Source organism: Amphiprion ocellaris, chromosome 14 (assembly GCF_022539595.1).
Source record: "Amphiprion ocellaris isolate individual 3 ecotype Okinawa chromosome 14, ASM2253959v1, whole genome shotgun sequence".
Lineage (NCBI taxonomy): Eukaryota > Metazoa > Chordata > Actinopteri > Pomacentridae > Amphiprion > Amphiprion ocellaris.
Genome location: NC_072779.1, coordinates 18,757,274 through 18,768,572, shown reverse-complemented (window position 1 = coordinate 18,768,572; position 11,299 = coordinate 18,757,274). Strand labels below are relative to the sequence as shown.

The window sequence follows — 11,299 nt, the reverse complement described above, 5'->3', positions numbered from 1 at the left end:
TTCTTTCACATCCCTCACAGACACACCTAGCGACCGAGCTAGCTAACGCGGACAGTTAAATTAGCGTCGGCATCAAATGAAGGAAGCAGACATGGTAGCTACAGGCTCCCAGTCACGTCAGGCTTCAAAGCGGTGTACCGGAGCTTCGGTTAGCACGCGTTAGCAACAGCGCCGACACCGGATAGGTAGCAGCTAGCTTAGCTACCCAGCCTACCTTCACCAAGCTTTACTGAAGTAAAGGGTTAACGGGAACCCGGAGTTTAGCCTCGCAGGTTGGAGACCTATCTGAAGCCCCAGCCACCCTGGTCACTTTTCAACAGGTAGGAGCTAGTAGCATTAAAATGTTGACATGGTACAGGTTAACCGAGTTGTGGGAAGTGATTTTTTTTTTTTTTTAAACATTTCAACACCTATATTGGCCCAGATTAATCACAAAGAGCAAAAGACAGTTTATTTGCCTAAATCTCATTCACTTTCTGCCCTATAATTTCAGATCTTTTATAAACTGAAATATCGTAAAAGGGCAGATTCATGAGATGTATCAATAATGGATGTAATCTGTTAACAGGAGCTGAAGTTTAGTTGCTTCCAGCTGTTTGTAGGAGTCTTTCCTCTACAGCTGCATGATCCATATGTACATTGAAACAGCAGTGCAGATCACTTCATAAACAGTTATAAATAAAATGTCCCCTTTTATAAATGGGATCATTTATAAAGTAATTCATAAACAGCTTAATAAAGTAGACAAAACATGAGTTGTCAGTGATTAGGGAAATCATAAATAAACTAGCCAGTTAATTATTTAGACAGTTTCAAAAACTGCTATTAGTTTAGATTAATTATTCTGTATGTAAGTGCGTCATTATATATTACACATTGCTTGATTTGCTGTCCAGTGTCACATGTATGACAAATATAGCATAATATTGTACTATGGCTCACTCTATCATGTGGTGGATATGTCTGAATGAGTCACCAAGATAAGATAAGGTCTACTTTATTCATCCTGGAGGAAATTGTTTTGGCAGAGTACAATAAACAATATACAATAAACAAAGGTAAGTGGAATATGCACAATTACAGAGAGGTTAGTAGTACATTAGAAATAGCAATACAAAGTACAAAAAAACAAAGTACAAAATGCGAGTTTCTAAAAGTGTTTGTGTGAGGTGTCTAGTGTAAAGTGTCTTAAGTGTGTAAAGTGTAAGGAGCATTAACATAAAGTGACATGTCAGAATGACAGAATGCCATCCCTTTAACAGGCTGATGAAGCTGTTACGTACCGCACGTGTGAAACAGGCTCAAGATAAAGTCCTCAGTCTACAAACTGGTCTACCAATTGCAAAAGAAAGTTTAATACTTGCTGAATTGCCAGACCAATTAGTCAAGAGAGATACAGACATTAACTGTTAGACCTCAGTTCTTAAGTATAAGAACACTAATGATATTAACAGATATTATTCATGAATCTTCAAATGTGCAACTTGGTGGGAGAATAACTGATAAAACGCTCATAGTTTTTGTTAATCTGAGGCAATACATGGTGTCCCCTGCCTGAGAGTCAAAGCTGAGGGGACAAAGGAAGCCAGTACTCCAGCATAGAGGAGCCGCACCACACGTGATGCTAAGGGGTGGTGCGTTCAGGAAAAATCCGGAAACTTCCATTACTGCTTCTTGTTGCATTTGAGGAACACAGCAAATTGCCAGTGAATACAGACACAGTGAGGTTTTCCGTTCTAACCCTCCACTGCTTCACCAGCATACATCAGTGACTTCCATTTCTCCACATGTAGGAGTAATGTGACTATATTGAAATAATAATCGTCCTTTTGATTAGGTTTCCTCCCCCACAGGGAGAGCTCTATGGTAAAGACTGTTACTCACTTCTATGCAATTCATAAAAATATTCTCAGATGGGGTTCTTGGGACCAATTATTAGAAGAAAGAGTTTCATTCTGTATTTAACTAGCTGTCATGTATGAATTCAATAAGACGTTTATGAGTCACTGATGTATAGTAAGCCAGTTACACTTATTTAATTAGAATATTTATTGACACTGCTGCTGCATAATACAGGCACAGTTCAGACCTTGTTAAAGCCCTGTGCTTCTTCAGATAGATGTAAAATAACAAAAAGTTCTCCTAGTATTTCAACAGTTTTCAGCGCGGCATCTAAAAACACGTGCATAAAATATTTGTACTTCCCTGGCACCATTGAACAAGATGCGCATACATCTCCACAGATGACAACACGGCAACACAGACATTTATGGGGACCTCAAGTTATTGCTTTTGAAATTATATATGTGGTAATGGTAACATTTGAGGAAAACTTTTAACTTTGGTAACCATTTTCTTTAAGCATTCACCATCAAGTCAATTGCAAAACATTTTCTTTAAAGATCATTTTGAGGGGCTTTTTTTTGCCTTTATGTAATAGTGGCAGAGAAGAGAGACTGGAAATGTGGGGAAAGAAAGTAGGGGGATGAAATGCAGCAAATGGACCCCAGCTGGGAATCGAATGAGAGTTTGATCCCTTGATGTTTCTTTATAGTGACGCATTCAGGACAAACTTTTTCCATTTTAATATAAAAAAAAAAGTTTTGGTTATATATGATACACTGCAGATAATTTCAATGGTTAATCATGATTTTGTACTTCAGTATCCATACCCATTACAGTTTAATGGCAAGGTGTCTCTCCAAATGAATAGTGTCAGATAATAAGCAGTGTGGGAGATTTTCATTACTTTTAGGGAAAAAAAAGCATCATAGCGATCAATAGATTTGTTATTCATTGAGTCTTTTAATTAGTTTTCTTAATCCTTAGAAATGTGCAACACCAAAAAAAAAAATAATAACTGAAGGTTATGGCATCCCATGTATCCTCTTAACTATGGACAAAAATGATCAAGGACCACAGCAATAAGAAGACTCTATGACTTGGATTATAACTGAATCCAAATATTTCCTTTGAAATCTCTTCATTAAGAATGAGGAAAAGGCAGTGAAGTCTGACAGAAGTGAATCACAAAACATACTTGCCAATATCAGAGTCCACGGAGAACCAATTTGTAAGCTGGCTTCCTTCATCCTTGTTTGGCAGTGTGTTTCCATCGTTGTAGGGGGTAGTGACGTGTGCACTCTCCACACTAATTGGTTTGGAATGCTCTTAAGTATAGCAAATATTTTTCCACAAACACTCACAGGGAGATAGGATGGATTGGACGAGGCTGCCGGGACTGAACTAACATGGACTCATAAGGGAAGACAAGTGAAAAAGCTTTGGGGTGCAACTACTTTTTTTCTCCCAAAGCGCCTGCTTTGGTTGGCTACTGCTTGGTTTTTGAAATAACAACAAGCTGACATAATTCCATTAGTACGGGGCTGTGTGTAGCATTCAGTGTAGCGCAGGACTTGTTTGAAAGCAGGTCCAGGATTCTGAGTGCAAATCAGTCTATGGTGAAATGTTGAAATGGTGGCCAAAACCGTTTCATTGTGCAGAGTGATGGAATAGCATAGAATTAAAATTAGTTTTGTACTGGTAGTGGAGAAACTGAGGCTTTGGAGAAACATAAATAAGAGTTTAATGACGAATGATGATTTCTTAGTGACATAACTCACTGATGAGTGCACAGAGAGACCTCATGAGAAACAAAACAGGTGAGTTAGAAAATAATGTAGAAGCAACATGCATGAGTGGAAATGCAATCTCAGTACCTGTATGAAACCATCTACTAGACTCAGGATGTTTTTCCCCACAGGGAGGAAACTAGTGTTCCTATCTTTCAGCCTTATTTCAGAATGAACTTTGTTTGTTTCATTCTAATTACTAAAATATTGTCTTTTCAACAAAAAAAAAAACAGAAGCAAACTGTTTATTCACATTTCTAATATTTTATTGAATTAGTTTTTATTTTTGTTGTTATATTCTTATAAAAAGTAATGATAATATTTTAGTAATTCATACTAATTTTAGAAATTAAACCAGAATCAGCTTGACTGGGCAAGGATGTGTACATATACAAATAATTTGACTATTTTTAAAAATTATTTATTTACTCTTAAAGTACACAAATACACCCATGCATTTAAATAAGGACAACAAGTTAAAGAAAAGAACATTTGCGTTTAAATGCGCTGTACAGCTAAAGACATGCATAAAAGAGCATGTTTAGAGTGAACCAGAAGTTTAGTGCAAAGTGTGAAGATTCTAATGACAGGAATATATACAGTTATTAGCAATAACTACAGGATTATTGATACTTTTTAATTCATGAGGTAGGCGGATGATGGAGTGCAATACTAATAGCTATGTGACATACATTATATACAGTGGTTCAGTGGTTTCTTTTCATTTTAGACCGAATTGATGCTGCAAGTTATTATTCTGCTCTGTCTTGCTTTTGTAGTATTTATTTCATTTTATTCTATCCTGTATTTATCATGTATTACAGCTATTCTGTGCCCAAAAAGCAGAACACAGAGTCGGATGGACAGCTAAAAGGCAACGGGCTGGGTAATGGAGACGAGCCGGCTGTTACAGGTGAGTGACTGGCGTGGGAATCTTGGAGTGCGGGGCATCCGATGACTGGCAGCTCTGAGTGTGGTGGGAGACTGACTGACCGCTGAGAGGTGGAGGAGGTCAATGTGGTGTTTGTGTGAGTTACAGGCTGCAGCTTGGCAGTGGGAGCTGGACAGGAGACGACCGGAGGAGGCTGGAACCTGAGGTACCAGGAAACTGCAGGTTAGACCGGGAGCAAACACAAGAAAGCAAATACTACACAGAGAGTTTGGCTAACAACATTACCAAAGAAGTAGGCAGAACAATCTAGCAAGGAGTGGAGGGACGAGTTGGGGTGTAAGTACTGCAGCAGGTCATTAGATGACTCTCATGCATACAAGGACAAACTCAGAAGAAAAACAGAAGAAACACATGGAACACAATTAAGGTACCGTACTGGGCTTTTTGTGTTGCTTTTTTGCACATACACTACCGTTCAAAAGTTTGGGGTCATTTAGAAATGTCTTAATTTTTGAAAGAAAACTTTTTGTTTTCAATGAAGATAGCATTAAATTAATCATATATACAGTCTAGACATTGTTAATGTGGTAAATGACTATTCTAGCTGGAAACGACTGATTTTTAATGGAATATCTCCATAGGGATGCAGAGGAACATTTCCAGCAACCATCACTCCTGTGTTCTAATGCTGCATTGTGTTAACTAATCATGTTGAAAGGCTAATTGATGATTAGAAAACACTTGTGCAGTTATGTTAGCAAATGAATAAAAGTGTGAGTTTTCATGGAAAACATGAAATTGTCTGGGTGACCCCAAACTTTTGAACGGTTATGTATTTCGGTTGTTGATTTTCTTATAACATACACAGCATATTGGTCAACTCAGGTCAGTTTTAAATCAGCCATATAAATAAAGCTGATTTGGCTCTTCTGACTCCTATTTTACCAGTAGAAAAGAGTCATTAAAGCTGTTTGAAATCATTGTAATCAATATGGACGACTGTAAACAGGTTGCTCACTGAATCAGGCCTCTATTCAGGAACTAGAGAACCCGCTGACATTTGATAAAGTGGCTCAGCAGGCTCTCTCTCATCCCTCACTCACGCTGCTGCCCAGAAAAATAAACTGGACCCCATTTTCAGCATTTTCAAAAGGGTAATGCAGTATGTTCCCTGAGTCCCATAAGGGAAAAAACTCTGACTCAGTTTGCAAGCCATAAAGTCCAGGCCTGGCTTCGGGATGTGGAGAGGAGCAGAAGCAGGGCTAAAGATCAACCGGCCTCCTCGCACGTGATCCTGAGGGATAAAGAGTGAGCTGCTCCCCTGGCTCGAGATGCTGAACTCTTTAAGAAAGCAACTGCCAGATAGGAGCAACTTAGCGAACTCAAAAACCCTTTAGGCCTGGTTAAAAGAGGCCAGTTAGCTGAAAACCGAGAAGAGTGAGACAGAACAACTGGTGGGAGGAAACACAGCAGCAGAGCTCCCATTACACAGAGATTTTTAATGTGCTTTATGTTTGTTTGTATAGGTTCAAGGCTGGATTGCTTTTCAAGAGAGAAACAGAAGATGTCTGCCTAAGGAGAAATATGAGTGCAATATCTTTGGTCAACAGCTCTTTTCACATATTAACCTCATACTTATTTTTGCTGTGTTGAACACTGGATCTTCCCAACCTCCCTCAGTCTTTGTAACAATATGAACTATCAGTGGCTTAAGAATATGTGGATTTGATCACTGATTACTGGTGGCTGTTTATATCCACAATTGAGGAAAATTATCTGTTAAAACTGTCTCAATTCTTTAGCTCCTACAGAGCTGCTTTTCAGTTTTAAGCAACCCAGAAGCATCGAGATTCAAAGCTAGTTCTACTCTCCAGCACTCCATTCTGCAAAAATTATGAGCCAAATGTTGTCACAACTGAATCAACCCCATGTTCAAATATAAAATGGATTATGTCCGACACAAACACACAGAAAGGGAGATGCACAAAATCCTGTATCACACTTGTAAGTGCTATTTGCAGTGTGTATCCTTTGCTGTTCTGTGCACTCTAAGCTTCTGACTGGACTCGGGATAAAACCCAACCCCAAACATATAATATCACTTTCTTAACAAAGTGATTTTTCATTTTAAATTGATTTTTACAGCAATACTCTTTGAGTAGGACCGGCTGTTTCTCAGCGCTGACTGTGTCACCAGGGGGCGATGTTACCATTTTTCCTCCCTGTGTGGATTTCAGCATTCATTCCACATGAGGCTTCTTGGAGGATATTTGAAAAAAGCTCCACTTCACTGCAAATCCCAACCTTCTTAAATACAAACCAATTGCTTTTATAGTTGAGAGTCTTCAGCTGTTCAATGTGCACCCATATAAAAGACTGAAAACTTGTCAAAGTATTATTTTCATATTGCAAATACAAAGGAGCTTGGAGCCGAATCAACACTGTGCAGCTGCCAATCTGTCAGAACTTATATTATATATAAATTAATGTGCATCGTTATAGTTCAGCACAAATTCTCACTCAATTTATATCCATTTCCTTTAATTGTGCTTCTCATTGTTGCTTTGGTTTTCTTTAAATTAATATCTAATCATTTTTTTTCCTGTGTGCTGCAGAATAAGCTGTATTTGGGTTTCAAATTACAGAGCAGAATAATATAATTCAGTCTGTCAAATTTGCATTTCTGTGTATTTTCATCATTTATATATTGCATACATTTAAATAACAAATTTCCAAGAGAATCTGGTCGACATAAATACCTGGCAGCAGCCTCGGTTATCCCAGCATACACGAAGGACAAAAAGAGCAGATGTGGACAGCTGGGCCTGCGGTGATGGCATCTATACGCACAACAAATAAAGTATTTTGTGTGTCCGGGTTTATGTTTGTCAGAATAGTGCGAAAATCAATGGACTCCTGAGGGGGCGGCTGTGCTCTGATAGGCCTACTCCTCTCTTCACCGCAGAGCAGGAATCAGTCAAGGATATTAATCTAAACATCAGTCATGCATGGGGAACACCCCACGAGGAGAATAAGCTTGCTCATCCATGCATCTCCTGGGGGAGGCAGTGGGGCTTTGTGGAAGGAGGAGTTGAATGGGTAAGTATGTCAGGGTATCATCTCAGGAGATGTGATGTGGGCTGACTTTAGGCACACAGACAATAAAACCCAAACTGAAGAGGTTGGCACCATCACAACTGAAATTTGTGCATAGCTCACTGAACCACATTCTAATCTCTACTAGAAAAAACCTCAGAGCTGAGAAAGCCACAGTCCAAACAGCGATCAGAGGAGAATGTGTGTCCCCTGCTTGGGAAAAGAGGAAGACTATATTCCTGACTTATATGTTAATGTAATTCATCTTATTGCGATCAAATCCTCCAGCCGTTCGATGAAGCCACACAAGTATGGCTGCATGTATTATAATTCAGGGCCAGTCCATTTCCTTATTACCTACAACATGCTGTATTTCATTTTCTCTCATCGTCATTATAAAATGTCTCCTCTGCCTCTGTGTTTCAGCTGCTCGTGCTGGGTTATCTTCTCAAGGACGACTGCAGCTGTTGAGTTGTTTCCTCCATGAGGATACCCCATACCAACTGCAGGGCATCCGAGCTTTCCACTCCACAGCTAATCTAATGTACCACAACTGTCAAGTGTGCTAAAAGCTACAAAACATGCCAACATAGTCACTTTTAACTTGCTAATCGATGGCATAACTCGAGCTCAAAATCATGAGTGGAATTTTAAATTGAAACTCCTGGAGACAGAGTGAGGCTGAGGAGGGGAAACCTTTTCATCAGCGCCAGGTATACTGCTGCAACCGGCTCTGTAAAGCCCAATACGAAATGGTAAACAAGGCTTCAATATACTATAAAAAAAAAAATAAAATCTGTACAAACCTGAAAATCTCTCAACAGGGGTGTCAGAAAAAATACATTAAAACACAGTGGAATACTGCAGTGTTCAAAAACGGCTGATATCTGTCAAATAATTATACATTTTAGCTGATTTAAATACAGTATAAGAACAAATTAATATTCGTTTAAAAAAAAAATACAAATGTTTGATATGGACAGCAAAGACTTTTCCTGTTTTTTTTCTTTTTTTTTACAATCAACACATAGATCAATATTTTTTAATGTGGTTTTACTAGATAATTCCAATTTAACTAAGGAATCTGTACAATAGTTAAAAAAAGACCATATTTAATCCTTAATGAGTGTTTGTCTTGTTTTTACAGTTATTCTGTGATTTTGCTAGATATTATCTGTAATTTAACAAAACGGAAAATCTGGAAAATAACATTAAATTGTTCAAAAAGTGATGGTTAAAAACAGCGAACAGTAAAATCAAGAGTCGTGTTTTATTAGGTTGTATGCTGGTACTATCATCTATAACATCATGGTTTATCTTCACATCTCTGTGTGTCCAGTGTCACCTGATTGAAGGCAAGTAAACATAGAAGTAAACTTTTCTCCAAGAAACGTTGCCTTCGGGTCATAACATATTTATTCCCAAACCCATTTCTTACTCACCCATAGTCTGAAGCCACGAGGACCTCACTTGTCCCAGCAGCAGAGTGCAGCTTCACAACGGAAAGGCGGATGAACAGCCTCGTCATAATGTTTACACCTGCCAGTCTGCTCTTGTATGCTTGAGAAATCATTGTAGATTAAGAGGCAATCTCTTCCCAGGCAGATAAAGTGACAAACCATCAAATGCACTCATCTGAGACAGAGGCTACTCACAAAAAAGAAAAAAAAAAAAAACACAACAACTGCTTCTCTGTATAAATCTTTTCTTTGGACTGTTTTAGTTTATGCAAAGTGTACAGTGAAATGAGACACAGCACTGGAACTGCATGGATATCGCAGTTAAATAATGGCAGCTCTGAGCCATCAGGATATCTCATATTTCTCTCAGTGTAATAACTGCAGGTGCAATTGGTTTCAGTGGTCACGCTTCAGGGTTCAGTCCTTAATACCCTGAACCACAATCTTTGGATGCAATAAAGGTGCAATCAGTAAAAGTTGACTCCTAAAGTTCCTCTCTGTTCATTGATTAAACCCTTAAAAATTCATCCCCGTGCCTCAAAGCTACATATTTAGAAGTTTATTTCAAAGAATATAATCTCTATCTATCGAATATTGTCAGATCTATGAAGTCTCTGCCTCTCTCTCCACCTGCTAGCTGCAGCTTAAGCACATCAGCTCAACTGTGCTCAAACATCACTTAGCATACATTAGTTGTAACATTGGAGAAAATAAGTTATACGTGTTGAAACCTTCTTTTCACTCATGATATAGCTACTTTGAAAAAACCATATGAACACAATAACAAATTAAAAAACTTCATTTTCATTGATCTAGTGAGAGGTTAAAGAAACTATAGTCAGCGCCTGACAAACAAGGTCTATGAACACATAACTGTAAATATTGCAACATTACACAGACTGCACATTCTCAGTCTGAATGCACATCCGCTACCTCTTGCACTGTGTACATTACATAAATAATACCATTTTACCTGTTTGTATTTCTTGTATTACCTATTTTAACATGTTGTATTTATAAAACCATGCTGCATGTGTATGTGCCGAATAAAAAAAATCTAATCTAAACATTAGCCAGTTCGTGACTTTCACAATTTACAATTTTAGCAATTTTTACATTGGGATTTGACTCACAAACCTTGAGGTAGCAGCTGTAACTGACACAATAATGCAGAGGTATGACCAGAAACTGCATACATATAATTCTAATATCTTAATTTTAGTTACACTGTTGTTCGAGAGTTTGGGGTCACTTAGAAATGTCCTTATTTTTGAAAGAAAGGCAGTTTTTTTCAATGAAGATAACATTAAATGAACCAGAAATACAGTCTAGACATTGTGAATGTGGTAAATGACTATTCTAGCTGGAAATGGCTGATTTTTAATGGAATATCTCCATAGGGATACAGAGGAACATTTCCAGCAACCATCACTCCTGTGTTCTAATGCTACATTGTGTTAGCTAATCATGTTGAAAGGCTGATTGATGATTAGAAACCATTGTGCAATTATGTTAGCATATGAATAATAAGTGTGAGTTTTCATGGAAAACATGAAATTGCCTCCGTGACCCCAAACTTTTGAATGTTAGTGTATATCTACACAATAAAACAAACAAACAAAAAACGCTGCAGTTTTGGAAAATTCTATTTTTTCTCTTGATTTGGTATCAAGTCAGCACATGAGTCAGTCCACATGAATCAGACTAATCCTGCATTGTACATGTCTTATGCCCCTAAAAGCCGCACTGATAGCTTGTGCTTGTATTTAATTAATTATTATCGGTCATTGTCCTACCATAATGTTAAATTTTACATATTTGCTGAATAATCTACTATTTTTCACTGAGTTGAATCCTTTTGCATGTTTTAAAAATTAACACTTCCTATTTTCCCAGCAAACAAATTATCTCAACACTGTATGTACCGGAGCAGAAACTACACGTGAATGGGGGCAATTCAAGCGTTATTTTTACTTGTACATTAAACAAGCTGGCTAATTAACAACAAGGACACAAAAGCTTGCCTTGACAAAACCCTTGAGGTAAAATATATACCTGCAAGGTTACAGTACCTGAACTAATGGCTGAAAACCAGCGTGCACCAGGGACCAGCGGTATCGTCCCCAATAAAAACTGCCGAGCTGAGCCGAGGCTCTGTAAATGAGACAATACTGCAAGGTGTCATCAAAGTAGGGAAAGCAAATTAGAGTAAACAAAGG

General features: G+C 38.1%; 1 long non-coding RNA gene across 1 annotated transcript; it reads left to right on the top strand.

Moving 5' to 3' along the window:
• The first annotated feature begins 178 nt into the window (after positions 1-178).
• On the top strand, positions 179-10,162 carry LOC118470670 (uncharacterized). Its single transcript, XR_004847791.2, has 4 exons — positions 179-320; positions 4,457-4,545; positions 4,672-4,746; positions 8,047-10,162. It is a non-coding gene; the product is annotated as an uncharacterized LOC118470670 (long non-coding RNA).
• Positions 10,163-11,299: the final 1,137 nt, after the last annotated feature.